Genomic DNA, 14688 nt, shown 5'->3' on the forward strand with positions numbered 1-14688 from the left:
ATACATTTTTGATTGGAACAGATAATGGTTCATTTCCTGCTAAACGCTAAAGAAAAGAAACACTACGTTTCAGTTGTAGACAGCCATAACGTAGTGTTTCTTTTCATTTCTTTACCTTTTACCAGGGAATGGATCTTTACCCGTTCCTTTGCAGCCAGCTCCCTACTCAAACGTCTTCAATACGTTTTTTATATAGTCATTACTTCACTATGTATTTCTGTGTGAGACAACACCATTTATATCGGTAATCTCGCACCTAGAACATGCAGGACACCAGTTCCTCGAATCTGGGGAAAGGGTTCACCCTTGGGGTTCTATTGCCCCCGTCTGCACCACTCTGTAGTGGCTTGGCTCTTGAATCATCCCTGACTGTGGCTCTAGTTTGGGTGTCCCTTATTATACTTTTAGGAGCACAGCTACACAACTCACAAATTGCAACTTGTTTTACATTTTTGTCCTCATGATTAATCTTTTTTGGTGCTAAGCCACTTGAACAGATATGCTGATGCAGTGCACGCCCTCCTCTGTGACTGTGGTCACCGACGCCCGTCCCACCCTTCTGCTCCCTACTGGCAGGAACACCATCAACCTTTCACTTTAACTACTCTTATGGTTACAAGGCTACTCCAACAGCACTAATTTTTAGATAAATCCAAAACAGGTCATGCAGTATTACTCATATGTGTCTTTGATTTTCATCACTATGTTGAAAAGAGTTGTCTCCTTACAAAACTTGCAATCCCCTTCGAAGTTTGTCCTGTCTGAGTTGTTGTGGTGAGTGGGTGTACTGGGAAACAGTGTGATGATCAGCTTTGGTGCTGAACGTGGTGCAGAGAGCGGTTTCTTGACACTGACACCTACTGTTTTTCAGGTTTGTGGCAGGAACTCTGTTCAGAAATAGAGTTAGAGTCAGTGCCACATGACCTAACACAGTGCAAGCTAACATTTAGCTTGAATTTAAAAACTGTGAGCTGACTCTTGACTTCTTAATTGATTCATTCTAACAAACACAATCCCTTGCTCCTGTCTGCAAAAGAGTCCAAAACACCACTTATTTTTTAATTCATGATGTCGTAGCTGTTAAAATTACTGAAAGTCTGAGTTTAATAGAAATCTTCTAATTCCTAATCATATACTGACACCTTGTGTTCATTTATTAATACTGCTTGTACAAAAACAATTTTATCTATAAAATTTTATCTTGGCCAACACGATTCGACATGTGCAGCATTTGTATGTGTAGACAATTGGCTAAGACCACTTGTTGCAAGCAAAATGACTAAATTGTGCCTGTAGATCACATTCCTTTGCACAGACCACCCGCGTTACAGCAGTGGACCTGCTGTTCTGCTATGGGACTAAAGCAGTATTCTGGAAGCAAACAAAAGTCCACTTCTTAGCTGTTATACTCACATTATTGTCACGGACGTCCAAAGGGACTAACCGTGGGGAGCAGGAGAGCGGAAAAAGACCCATATGCGTAGCGGCGAGACGGGAAAAAGGCCCGGGCTCATTAGTGCAAAGAGTTCAGGAATGCCGTATAGAAACCTATGCCCTCAGGGAGCGGACGTGGGGCGCCCTGGTGCTAAGCGGGGTCTCAGGACATCCGAACATCAATGCTGAGCGAGGACAGAGTGCAAGACCCGGAAATATATAGCCCAAGGGAAAGAGAGGGACAGGAAGGACAGCAGACCGGAAACTAGGGACAGGACAGAGAAGGAGCGCCCTCTGGCTGCAGAGGGCGTGACAATTATGCCATGACTGCTTTTTCCGGAAGTTACTTTGATAAATGCTGTGAAAAAACTACTCTTTTTTAAGAGTACATTAAGAACCATTTAAAAGATGTCTGAAGAAAACCTGACACTGTGCTTAAAGCACTTTTTGTTGCTTCACTATTTTATTTTTTATCTTGGACATTTTGGGTGAGCTAGATATTGATTTCTGCCCTTTGTTTAACACCAACAGAAATCCCCTACTACTACTGTTCTAGCGTTAATCCCAATATAAAGTAGCTGCAACCTTAATCAAAACCTTAATAGGAAGTTAGCAATCCCCATTTCAATCCTACGAAATTGAGGACTCACAACCAGGGAGGCTAGTGTGACTTTTAGATTAAACAATTTACATTTCCAGAATTAGGCTTGTCACAGCGGCGCAGGGGTGAGCGTTGCTGCCTGGCAGTGCTGGAGCCCTGGGCTTGATTTCCGGGGGCTGTCTTTGTGGAGCTTGTTCATTCTCCCCCTGAAAGACACAGTCATTCATAGAATTATTGAAATGAAGGATTATATCAAAAGTACACTGATAGAGCGCGTTAAGGTGAGCAGATGTTTTTCACTGCAATAAGATGAGTCTGTAGTCGATTTGGCCAAGTTGCTCGTTTACGTTAGATACGAGTTTGAGGGCATGACCCATAAAGACTTTCTGTTCTGTAAACCGCTACCAACAGGAACTACAGGAGAGCACATATTTCAGCTTCTGAATGAATTTATCGAAGAGAATGGCCTTGACTGGATAAAATGCGTCGGAGTTTGACGGTGCTAGAGCAATGACAAGCCGACATAACGGTGTAGTTGCACGAATTAGATTGGTTGCTCCAGAAATTAATGTACGCATTACAACATCCACCGCGAGATCTTTGCCGTCAAGAAAATGCCTGAGGATTTAATATCTGTTAGACTCCGTTGTGAATTGTATCAAGGCTCGAAAAATTAATTCACATCTGCTTTGCTCAACTAAACAGGCTCACCCCTCTCACTGAAATGGTGCTTTTTTATTATTTGTTGTCAATGTTTTTTTTTCCATAAAACACTTTGAGAAGCCACCTTTAAAGGTGCTATATCAAATTAAGTTTATTATTATAATATTTATTATATGTATGTGTGAGTGTGAGCATGCGCGCTCATGTTGGTCATTGAGACTTTCTGGGGTTCCTATGAGAAGATGACTTGTAGGTGGTACTTGGATGCTTTGGTTGGATTAGGGGTGGTACTTGGTCCAAAAAGTTTGAGAACCACTGATCTAAAGGATAGAGTAAATATATTGCTTAAATGTGAATTAGGAGCAGTTATGGTAATTTAATGTTCCTTAGGCTGGGTGGCACTTCTTTACATCTAAAAGATCCCATGTAGCACTAAGAAAGGGGAGGTTTCTTCTTACTTTTCTATGTCTTTTCAGTGATTTCTAAGGTCACTACCTGTAGAGATACAAGATTTAGGGATTATTTTTCTTCAGGAGGCACTGAGAGATCAAAAAACACCTTCCAACTGGCGTCCTGAAATGCAAGTGAACCGCAAATGCACAGGCCACAGACAACACTTCCTATTGCAGAGACTTCCGCCTCTCTGTGACATTGTGGGGCTGCCATGTTGGTGTGGTCAAACCCGTCACTGATTCTCTGGGGTGAGAGTGATGTAGCTGCCATCCAGTCACCGCCCGTGTGTGGAAAAACCACAGCACTTGCAGAGGGCTGAATCACAGCATCGGAAGTGGCTCTGAATGCCTGAAGATACAATGAATGACAGATTTCCACCATTAAGACCACGATTTTTTCAGGTTTTAGCTTTAAAAGCTAACCCTGCGAGCGAAACTCTGTTTGTTTCCAGGCGAGGCAGACAGGTTAGGTTGGCCTCTCGCAGGTGTTTTATATTACTGGTAACGTTGGGATATGTTATTTATTTTTCTTTGTTTTTCGTTTTGCGGTCATGTTTTTCTGGCCTATTGGTTATGTAACGATGCAGTTTAGGAGTTTGCTGAAGTTCGTCATCATGTTTTGTTAAGCTTCCTTGCGTGCAATAAACTCCGTTGTTTAAACGTCATTGCAGGATCCAGAACTTTTTGTCTGTAACAATTTCGGCGCTGCAAGCAGGGTCCTCCAGAAAGTGTGGGGCTTCCCCATTGGCAGGAGAGATGGTCAGTGTGCACACTACAAAGAGGTGAGGACACCTTTTATTAAAAGTCCCGACTCTCCTGTCTGACCGATTGGAGTGAATGTGAGTTTCTGCTATTCCCCTGGCCCGGGGAAGACACCGGTGTATGTAAGGGTGGTTGGCTCTAAGCCCAGCATATAGTCTGGCAGGCACCAAACCGTGGTATTGCACACTGTTCGGAACTGAGTTGTGCCCTAATTGTGCACAGAGTAGTTTCCTTTTGAAAGGGAAGAGGTGGGAAGTAGATAATATATGTACACTGTTGGATGTTTTTTCCTTGTTCGTGAACTTGCACACAACACTCAAACATAAACACACCTCATAATAAAAGAGCAAATCAATCAGTAGCAAGATTTAAAGGACATTGAGAGCTGAGAAGAGCTCTGACTAAAGCCCAGTGCAGAAGTCAACCCTGGGGTAAAAACGACAATGCTGGCATTCTGGGGATGGTGAATTACTGATCCAGGAGGAGGGTTGCTTGTGCTCTCGTTCCTTACCTGTGAACAGTGCAGTGTAAGTCCTCTCTTAAGACTCTCAGAGGCATTTAGATCTCTGAAGTTCTTTGTTCATGAACTCTAAAGTCTACTCACAGCATATAGTCATTGTACAGAATTAACGAATTGTATATGATACTATTCTGTGCTAGCAAGTGGGTGTGCAAAAGAAAAGCACAGTTTGAGGTTCGCTGGTGAGGGATGCAAAATGCATAGATCCTTGAGTACAGGGGGTTGTGGGATCTGCAGAGCACCCACCTCTCTCTCACGGCCCATCTCTTGGTCTCACAGGAACCGAGATGATGCGGAGAGTGGCGGGGCAGGTCTGTCCTGAGTCTGTAAAAACCTTTTCTCCTCTAATGGCCGTGATCATACTGATCACTCCGCCTGCGTTGTCATGGGATTCTCAAATCCTATTGCAGAAAGACATCCTTGACTGTGGGTTTTACTCTACCTGTCTGGATCCCATGGAAGTCTGTTACGCTCCGGGATTTATTCTACCAATCCAGATCCAACGGAAATCTGATCCGCTCCTCGTTTTACCCTAAAGATCCATATCCCATGGAAGTCTGATCCAGTTCGGGTTTTACTCTACCTGTCCATATCCCATGGAAATCTGATCCAGTTTTATTCATTCTAAAAATATGGTTCCCATTGAAGTCTGATCTGCTCTGGGTTTTACCTTACCAGTCCGAATCACATGGAAGTCTGATCCAGTTTGGAATTTATTCTACTAGTCCGGATCCTATGGAAGTCTGATCCACTCCGAGTTTTACTTTTCCAATCCTCACCCCATGGAAATCTGTCCGATCCAGGTTTTACTATTCCAGTCCGGATCCCATGGAAGTCTGATTAGCTCCTGGTTTTGCTTTAGCAGTCCAGATCCCATGGAAGTGTGATCCGCTCCAGGTTTCACTCTACCATTCCTGATCCCATGGAAGTCTGATTCGGTCCGTGTTTTACTCTACCAGACAGGATTGCTTGGAAGTCTGATCCGGTCTGGATTTTACTCATCCAGTCCGGATCCCATGGATGTCAGATCTGGTCCAGGTTTCACTCTAGTATTCCAGATCTGGTCTGATAAGTCTGATCCTATCAGGGTTTTATCTACCAGTCTGGATCCCAGTGAAGTCTGATCTGCTCTGGGTTTTACTCTAGTAGTTTCGATCCCATGAAAGTCTGATCCGTGTTGGTTATTACTTTTCCAGATCGGATCCCATGGTAGTAGGATCTGTTCGAGGTTTATTCTAGCTACGAGTTTGGATCCCATGTAAGTCTGAGCCATACCAGGTTTTACTCTTGCAGTCCGGATCCCATGGAAATCTGAGCCGCTCCAGGTTTAACTCGACAAATCCGGATTACTTGGAAGTCTGATCCGCTCCTGGTTTTATTCTTCCAGTCCAGATCCCATGGAGGTTGGTTCCCTTCCGGGTTTTACTCTACCAGTCTGGATCCCGTGGAAGTCTGATCTGGTCCGGAATTGACTCTACCATTCCAGATCCTATGGGAGTCGGATCCTCACCAGGTTTTACTCGTCCAGTCCAGATCCCATGGAAGACTGATCTGCGCCACGTTTTACTGAAGCAGTCCGGATCCCATTGAAGTCTGATCGGATCCGTGTTTTACTCTGCGATATTTTTTTCGCATAGAGGTCTGATCCGCTCTGAGTTTTATTCTTCCAGTCCGGATCCCATGGAAGTTGGTTCCCTTCCGGGTTTTACTCTACCAGTCTGGATCCCATGGAAGTGTGATCTGGCCCGGAATTGACTCTACCATTCCAGATCCTATGGGAGTCGGATCCTCACCAGGTTTTACTCATCCAGTCCGTATGCCATGGAAGACTGATCTGCTCTACCTTTTACTAAAGCAGTCCGGATCCCATGGAAGTCTGGTCGGATCCGCGTTTTACTCTACGATTTAAATTCACATGGAAGTCTGATCCGCTCCGGGTTTATTCTTCCCGTCCGGATCCCATGGAAGTTGGTTCCCTTCTGGGTTTTACTCTACCAGTCTGGATCCCATGGAAGTCTGATCTGGTCCTGAATAGGCTTTGCTATTCCAGATCCTATGGGAGTCAGATTCCTCTCCAGGTTTTACTCATCCAGTCCGGATCCCATGGAAGACTGATCTGTGCCACATTTTACTGAAGCAGTCCGGATCCCATGGAATTCTGGTCGGAACCGAGTTTTACTCTACGATTTCTGTTCACATGGAAGTCTGATCCGCTTCGGGTTTTATTCTTCCAGTCCAGATCCCATGGAAGTTATGACGCGACTCGATTACGTCAAAAGGAAGTCGCCACAGGGCTTGTGGGAAATGTAGTCTTTATAGTGCTCTGGACTGCGCTCAACACGTGTTCCGCAGATTTGATTGAGCATCAGAATTAATTATACAATGTCAGTGTATTTACTGTGTCTTACAAGACGGACTCGGCAAGAGCTGTTTCTTGCTCTCCGGAGTGAAGCTGCTCTGGGAAGAGACGAGCAAATCTTCAGACTCTTTGTAAATGAGACATCATGACAGCTGTGCCGACCTGCTCTTTATTGACCTGTTGAACCTGTTTGTGTAAAGAGCAGGAGTCTTGTGTACCCCTGATTGTGTTATGTGTACTCTAGTGTGTTTGCAGCGCTCGTCCTGCCTGGTTTATCAACTCGACACAGAAACAAAACCCACTGCCGTCGTGTCTGTGGGTTTCTGAGCTCTCTTGTCTTGTTTGCAAACTTTTCTCCTGTGTTTATTTTACTTTGTTAAATAAAACGTGGTTGCCGGGGCAACGGAGCTGCAGTAGTTGTTGCCGGAGCGGGTCTGACCTCCAGCAGGTCAACAGGCGGCTTTTTTAATGTAATCTGCGAGAAAAACAGAAACTTAAGAAACTTGAGTCTAAAAAGCGCTGGCTGGAGTATTTTGAGGAAGAAACGGTGACTCGCAGGCTGTGGGACAGGACTTGGGCGGAGAGGTGGCTCTGTGGCTAAGGATCTGTGCCTGTGACTGGAAGGTTGGAAGGTTGCCGGTTCAAATCCCGCGGCTGGCAGAGGAATCCTACTCCGCTGGGCCCCTGAGCAAGGCCCTTCACCCCAGCTGCTCTGCCGTACAATGGAAAAATCGCTCTGACCCCCAGCTTCTCTCCCTGTCTGTGTGTCTGTGTCTCCATGGAGAAAAGCTGGGGTATGCGAAAAGACGAATTCCTACTGCAAGAAATTGTATAGGGCTAATAAAGAAACATTAACATTAACATTATCAGGGACACATCAGCGCTGGACACCAGCCTCACACCGCTGGGCTCACTGCACCATGAGCGAGTCCGTCAGCGCCTCCTCCTGCTGGGGTGTGTTACTGCAGGAGTGAGGAGTCTCTGGTCTCCGGTCGCGTCATGATCTGCAAGTGGAGGTGAGAGACGGCGGCGCAGTGGGTGGCAGCGCTGGGAGCCTGGATTTAGTTCCTGGGGTGCTGTCTGTGCGGAGTCTGCATGCTCTGCCTGTGTTCTCATGGGTCCTGTTCATGGGGTGCTGTCTGTGTGGAGTCTGCATGCTCTGCCCCTGTTCTCATGGGTCTGGTTTCCTGGGGTGCTGTCTGTGTGGATACCTGGTGAAGAGACCCAGTGAGTGTTTGTGTGGCCAGCTGCGTCAACTTCAATAAAACTGGCCTTTTGGTTTGTTTGAGTGCTGACTTGCTATGGTGTATTTTTTCTCTCTGTGAACAACACGTCCTACGGCCAACACTACCCACACAGGAGGTGTGTGCGTGACAGCTCCTCAGCTGCAGCAGGAGTCCAAGTGTGCACAGATTTCTTGTTGGGTTTTGTTGTTTGAAGTTTCTGTTTGTATGTAGGAAGCAATTGTGCCATCGCGTGGTCCGAGTTATAGCACGCGACCAGAGCTCCCGAAGAGCGCCTGCCTCCTGCCCGATTCGACGTCTAAAATCATCACAGAACGGTGAGGAGCCTCTGACACAGCCCCCAGTACTGGGTGTGCAGAAAGAATCCTATTGTACAGTTTTGGTGTGAAATGGCCTCCAGTTCTTGTAACATGATGGGTTTCTCTGGACTGCAGTCCCAGTGCACTCCGCTTTGGATTTGCAGTGGTGTTTTCTACAATGGAAAACCCTTTGTTTGTACAGAATGGAAATGGCAGTCTGCATGTTTTAATAATCTAATGTGATCATGTACTACAGCTTAAACACTGAGCCAGGTGACGTTTGATTCTAAAAGATTTCTCTATCATTTCAGCGGCGCCTTGTCTGCGGCAGCCCGGCAGCTCCTCCTCCCTTCCAGCTGAGACTCTTCCCTCTCCAGAGGTGGGTTAGTGCTCTCAGGTCATCTTCTCTCACACAGCTGTGGGGCAGAAACGCTACTTCCACTGGGCAGAGAGCAGACGGGCAGTGGGAAGGGCAGCCCTGTGTTTGGGGATCAGGGCTGTCCCTGCTGAGGGAAGCTTTCAGAGCCAAAGCAACTGGCTGGGTTATGAACTTTATGGTGTGATCCAAATAAGACATACAAAGACAGAGAATGAGAAAGAAATAGTATTGCATGTATCTGATCAAAACAGTCTCTTTCAGACAAAACAAATATTGAACAAAAACTTAGTTGCAACACACTGCACTACACTTTCTTCTAGGCTGACATTACTGATAGTTTGTGCTGTCTTCCTTTCAGTCTGCAGGGTGTGCATCTTTTTCCTCAGCTTCCTACACGAGGAATCAGTTTCTCCTGCCCTGGTTTCACTCCTTTATATCTCACAATCTTCTGCAGCTCCTGGAGGCTGACGACATGTTTGCTGTTTCTGAAAAATTGCTGACTGGCTCATCAGCACAATTGCTGATTCAAAATCCTTTACTCACATGTTGCCTTAGCCTCTGTATCACAGAGATGTCTTCTGGGTTGGGTAGATCGATAGTGTGCTTTTGCTCAGTTGCTCTGCTCAATGCGTGGTCTTTTAACTCCGGCTGGGTACGAGCACCTCACTCTCCACACGGCTTTCCAAGGCTCTGTCATCGTGTGTGAGGATGTTGTGTAGCTCGTGAAACAGTTCCCCCATTTGAACCCTGGATTTACTGGGTACTTGAATACCTGAATCTTGCCGTCAGTCCTGATCACCTTGTTTTTGTTCTGCAAGGACAAGGCACCTCCCCAGCACTGAACACAAACTGATACTGGCGGGTTGATTGTGTTGTGGAAAAATCGGGCTGTGGTGTGAGTTTGTGTCTGTGGGGGTGAGGTGTCCCCTGCAGCGCGAACAAACATGCAGACTCCACACAGACAGCAGCCCTGAAATCAAACCCAGGGCCCCGGTGCTATGAGGCAGCGATGCTAACCACTGTGCCGCAGTGTTGCCCCCTTTGAAAATGTCTGACTTCCGTTTAATTTGAGGTCACAAGCTTATAAATGGTCTCACAACGTTTGTCTCATCTCAGGTTTCTCTGACCTGTAGTCACTGACAGCTTCTGCAGTCTGACGGTTCATTTCAGTAGGCTGGAGGGATGGCGCAATTATCCTCAAATCAGTGAGTATTGTTTTGCTCTTGTAACAAGAGAAGTCAACAGACTATTCCGTGAAACTGTTCAGACTGGCCCGTGGTGATTTTCTGGGTCCTTTAGTAAGCTGACCGGGACTGTGTCATCGACACACTTTATGAGAAGCCAGTCTATGTGTTTGCTCTTGTGATCATTCGTGAACGAATGTAAGAGAGTGTAAGAGAGGGAGAAGATTCGGCCCTGGAGTGATCCAGTTTTCTATTTAACAACCTCAAACTGCAGGAGAGAAATGCTTCATTTCTAAGATGGAAATATAATCAGAAAGTATAATTAGCCATTTGTGTATATCATGTCAAAAATGTTTTATATATAAAAAGAATTTAGTAGAGACATTTGCTTAATAAGGCAGTAGAATAAATGTTGTGATGCTGGTGTGATGGTGCTCTCCAACAAACTGATACAAATGGACAGAGAGACAAAGTGAGAAAGAAAATGTGTACATAACAGACATATATGCAGAATACAATACAGTGCTGTAAAGTACAGTACCCTAGAGTGAAGATGGAAATCATTCATTCTGGTGCAGAAGAAATGAATCTGCTCTCAATGGTTTTCCTGTACAATTGGATCACGTTGTGAATTCTACATAATTCACAGGAAACAAAATAAACAACTCATTCACTCCCCTGCTGTCCGTGACCCAGAGCTCAGTAATCATTTCACTACTGAAGATCATGCAGTTTTTAATGCTTTTCATTTGAACATCCTACTTGTTAATATTTCCTCTTAGGTGAGAATACTCTGGTACTTTTCTGGGTCTTAGTTGAGTGAGCTTTATTAGAATAATTGAACAATACTTTCACCTCCACATAACACTCATAGATTTTTCAAGGGTTAAATATGGGAGCCACGTTTCTTACATGTTTCCTTTTGTAAGTTGATTCACAAAGCTTTCACCGCCTCCACTCCAGTGAATCACTTTGTTTAGCAAGTGATCAGGTGGAACAGTTTAATTTCTTCCTGCAAATAATGCCTTTTCCTTTTTCATCCCATTCAAGTCTCCGTCCTAGTTAGAGTCATTGTGATGTAGAACGGCAGTGGTCCAGTTGAAAGGTTCAAGGTTTCACTGTGTTTTAGAGTGCAGATAAAGAAGATAATAGGAGAGGAAACTGGAAAAGCCGTGACTCTGTCATTCCATTCAATTCAATTTATTTTCATATAGCACCTTTCACAACAAGGTTGCCCCAAGGCGCTTAACAATGCAGGTAAATATACATTTTGTGAATACAGAACTGAAGACAATGGAGGAAAGGAACCAAAGACTCCTCAGTAAGGAGAATAAAATCCTCTAGGGGTCCAAGGTCAACTGGCTGCCCAACCCCTTTGGGCATGCTAACATTATATCATTAAAAAAAAAGAAAGAAATGAATGCGGGTATTAATCCATCCATCCATCACGTTATCTGTATGTCAGTACCCCATGCAGGTCTCTGCAGACCAGCAGAATCCTCCTAAACGACAGCTGTATCCATGATGCCCCTCTTGGATCCATGGCACTGATGCAGCATTCAACTCACATGGTGCCCAGCCCATGACAGACAGTATTTCTCCTTTGCAGGATCCCTGCGAGGCAGGACAGGTGCCTGACCTCTGAGAGCCTTGTAAGTAAGTAGAAGGAGTTTGAAGTCCGCCCTGTACCTGAGAGGAAGCCAATGAAGAGAGAGAAGTATGGGGGTTATGCGGTCATTCTTTCTGCTCCAAGTAACAATTCTAGCTGCTGCATTCTGTAAGTATTCAAACTCTTTGCTGTGACAAATCTAACGTACATTAGGCAGACAAAACGACCTTAAAAAGCCACATGATTTTTAAGTAGTCTGTCTGTGTGTAGTAACAGTGGTTCACATTATTTCAGAACGTATACTCCCGTCTCTGTAACTTTCCTCAGTCAGCTAGTGAACATTCTGTATTTACACCACGAATGCACTACTTTGTCTCGCGCGCGGTCACACTGGCCGTCCACAGGCACGGGCAGGAGCAGGGAACACGAGGCCGCTCTGTAGTGCCCCTGTGGCTCTCCAGCAGAGGGGAGCACTTTGCTCAACAGCCCTGAGCCAAAGGACCCAGTGATAAAGCTGAAAATCTGGCAAGTCCCCCAGTCTCCCTGGGGCGCTGAAGAGGATTACATCTGATGCTGAGGTTCCTGTAACTCAACACAAAATTGAACACGGCGAGTTATGAGTTTGTGAAGAAGTGACAGCGGAACAATGTCAAACAGGAAGTTAACCTACAGGAAAGAATGAATTGAATCTCTGATATTCAAGCACGCAGTGTGACGTCCACTGTCTATTCAAATCTACTCTGCAAGTCTTACAATTCTTTTTCATACACCGTCTCCTGGTTATTGTTTTGTGAGTGCTTGAACTGTTTCTCAGTAGAAATAAGACCGATAACTCACTGCTTCAGGATGCACACTATCGTCGATGAAACCTGTGGTGTAAGCAAGCGAAAAGAGACAGATCCTTCTAAAACACAGAGGCCATCGGGAGGGCAGAAACACTCTGCAACAGGTAGGAGCTGTGGAGCCGTGATTCCCCCGAGCCAGAGCCCTCGTCCTCCCTCGACAGCGAACTGAGCTCCAGCGACTGGAGCAGCTACCTGCCGTCGTGGGACCTCCTGCAGATTGGGAACGGGTAAGGCAATTCGACACGAGCCCACTCCTCTTCCCACTGCTTACGCCCCTATAACAAATAGTTTCAGGGTATTCAAGTACAGGATAAAGAGATTACAGGTGTTCCCAATTGGCTGAGGATACAACTCTCTCTCTGAGAAAGCACACAGAGGTGGACAAAGCAATTAAATGCGTTTACAATCCAGGTGGATTGTATCCAGGTGGATCATCCAGGTGGATGCTGCACATTGGTGGTGGTGGAGGGGAGTCCCCATTACCTGTAAAGCGCTTTGAGTGGAGTGTCCAGAAAAGCGCTATATAAGTGTAAGCAATTATTAATTATTATTATTATTATTACAAGTCATTTCCTCTGTTTCTGGTCTTTCTTTACATATCAGAAAAGTGAACTGGTGGCTGTTGGAAAGTGTCTGCTCCGTACGTAATATACATGTAAAAGATGTGATTAAATATCTTGGTATTAAGATTTTCCAAAAGGTGATTTTGTGATTTGATGTTCTCTACCTTAGTAAAATAAAATAAAAAAAAACTTTATTCATGGTTGCTATTTGTCAAACACGGGCAGAAGGAGGCCTAAATGCTACAGGGTTTAGAGCATCTAATACCGATACCGACAGTATTATTTACAAAATTAAGCAAAGTAGGTGATGTATGTTTCCCTAATTTAATCATTCAGGAACTAGGTATTGATGCTTTTAAGAAACTAACAGTAGCCCATCAGAAACTATGGAAGAATTTACAACCTTTATTAGACTACAAGGAAAACAATTTAGTTATACTTGTACTAATAAATACTTCAGATCCCTCTCGCAATCTCACAATATCTTGTCAAACTATTTTGGAGCACCTCTTTGGGGAAAGTGAGTGGAATCAAACATGACTATTGTCAAACAGATTTTGTATGAATAATAAGGTTAAGGCGTCAGTACAAAATTGTACATTGAATCGACCCGGTAAAGATACACAGTGTGCATAGATTTAAAAGTAATATAGATGATAATTGTCTATCTCAAAGCAGCCCAGAAACCTTACGTTTGTTTTTGTTTTGTTCTGTTGTTAAAACACTCTGAACAGATCGGCAAAATGGTGTAAAGAAGGCTTCTAATTCTGACATTTCCTGTAGACAAATTGATGTTATTTTACTGCTCAATACTGCTGAACCGAATCTAAAATATAATGTATCATTGGCTTAATCATTATACTCGCTCGTTATTAGATGTAGAAATAGCCTAAAAATGAGAAATAATCGAAAATTGAATAATTAGACCGTATGTCGTAGTAGTAGATTGTACTTCTCGCCTACTTGATGTGGTCGAGCAACTCCACAATCGCCATACAATCCGTCCGTCCTCATGCTCTGACTTTCAGGTTGGGCAGTGGAATGGATTCCAGGGCAAACTCGTTCTTGTTTGATTATCCGTGTGAAATCTCGCCCAATATAACAGGTAAGCTCATGCACTGAAATGATGCGCTTCCAAATTGAAGCGACACGCATTTGAATAATTCAAAATACACACGAGGGAACGTCTCCAAACCATGTCTAAGTATCACAACATGAAAGCTGTGCGTACCTTATCTTTATTTGACTGTATAATGTACTCCGGTGATCTGTAACGTAGTCTTGCGTGCATCGTAAAGGATCCGGACTTCCGGCTACGGAAAACCCGGAGTGGATCAGCCTTCCACTGGATCCGGACTGCCGGCTACGGAAAACCCGGAGTGGATCGGCCTTCCACCGGATCCGGACTGCCGGCTACGGAAAACCCGGAGTGGATCGGCCTTCCACCGGATCCGGACTTCCGGCTACGGAAAACCCGGAGTGGATCGGCCTTCCACTGGATCCGGACTTCCGGCTACGGAAAACCCGGAGTGGATCGGCCTTCCACTGGATCCGGACTTCCGGCTACGGAAAACCCGGAGTGGATCGGCCTTCCACTGGATCCGGACTGCCGGCTACGGAAAACCCGGAGTGGATCGGCCTTCCACCGGATCCGGACTTCCGGCTACGGAAAACCCGGAGTGGATCGGCCTTCCACTGGATCCGGACTGCCGGCTACGGAAAACCCGGAGTGGATCGGCCTTCCACTGGATCCGGACTGCCGGCTACGGAAAAC

At 45.2% G+C, this 14688-nt stretch overlaps 1 long non-coding RNA gene across 1 annotated transcript; it reads right to left on the reverse strand.

Moving 5' to 3' along the window:
* Nucleotides 1-11081: 11081 nt before the first annotated feature.
* On the reverse strand, nt 11082-14139 carry LOC138224502 (uncharacterized). The gene is made up of 2 exons (XR_011183001.1): nt 12344-14139; nt 11082-12088 (listed from the first exon to the last, which is right to left on the reverse strand). It is a non-coding gene; the product is annotated as an uncharacterized lncRNA (long non-coding RNA).
* Nucleotides 14140-14688: the final 549 nt, after the last annotated feature.

The sequence above is a fragment of the Lepisosteus oculatus genome, chromosome 22 (genome assembly GCF_040954835.1).
Source record: "Lepisosteus oculatus isolate fLepOcu1 chromosome 22, fLepOcu1.hap2, whole genome shotgun sequence".
Lineage (NCBI taxonomy): Eukaryota > Metazoa > Chordata > Actinopteri > Semionotiformes > Lepisosteidae > Lepisosteus > Lepisosteus oculatus.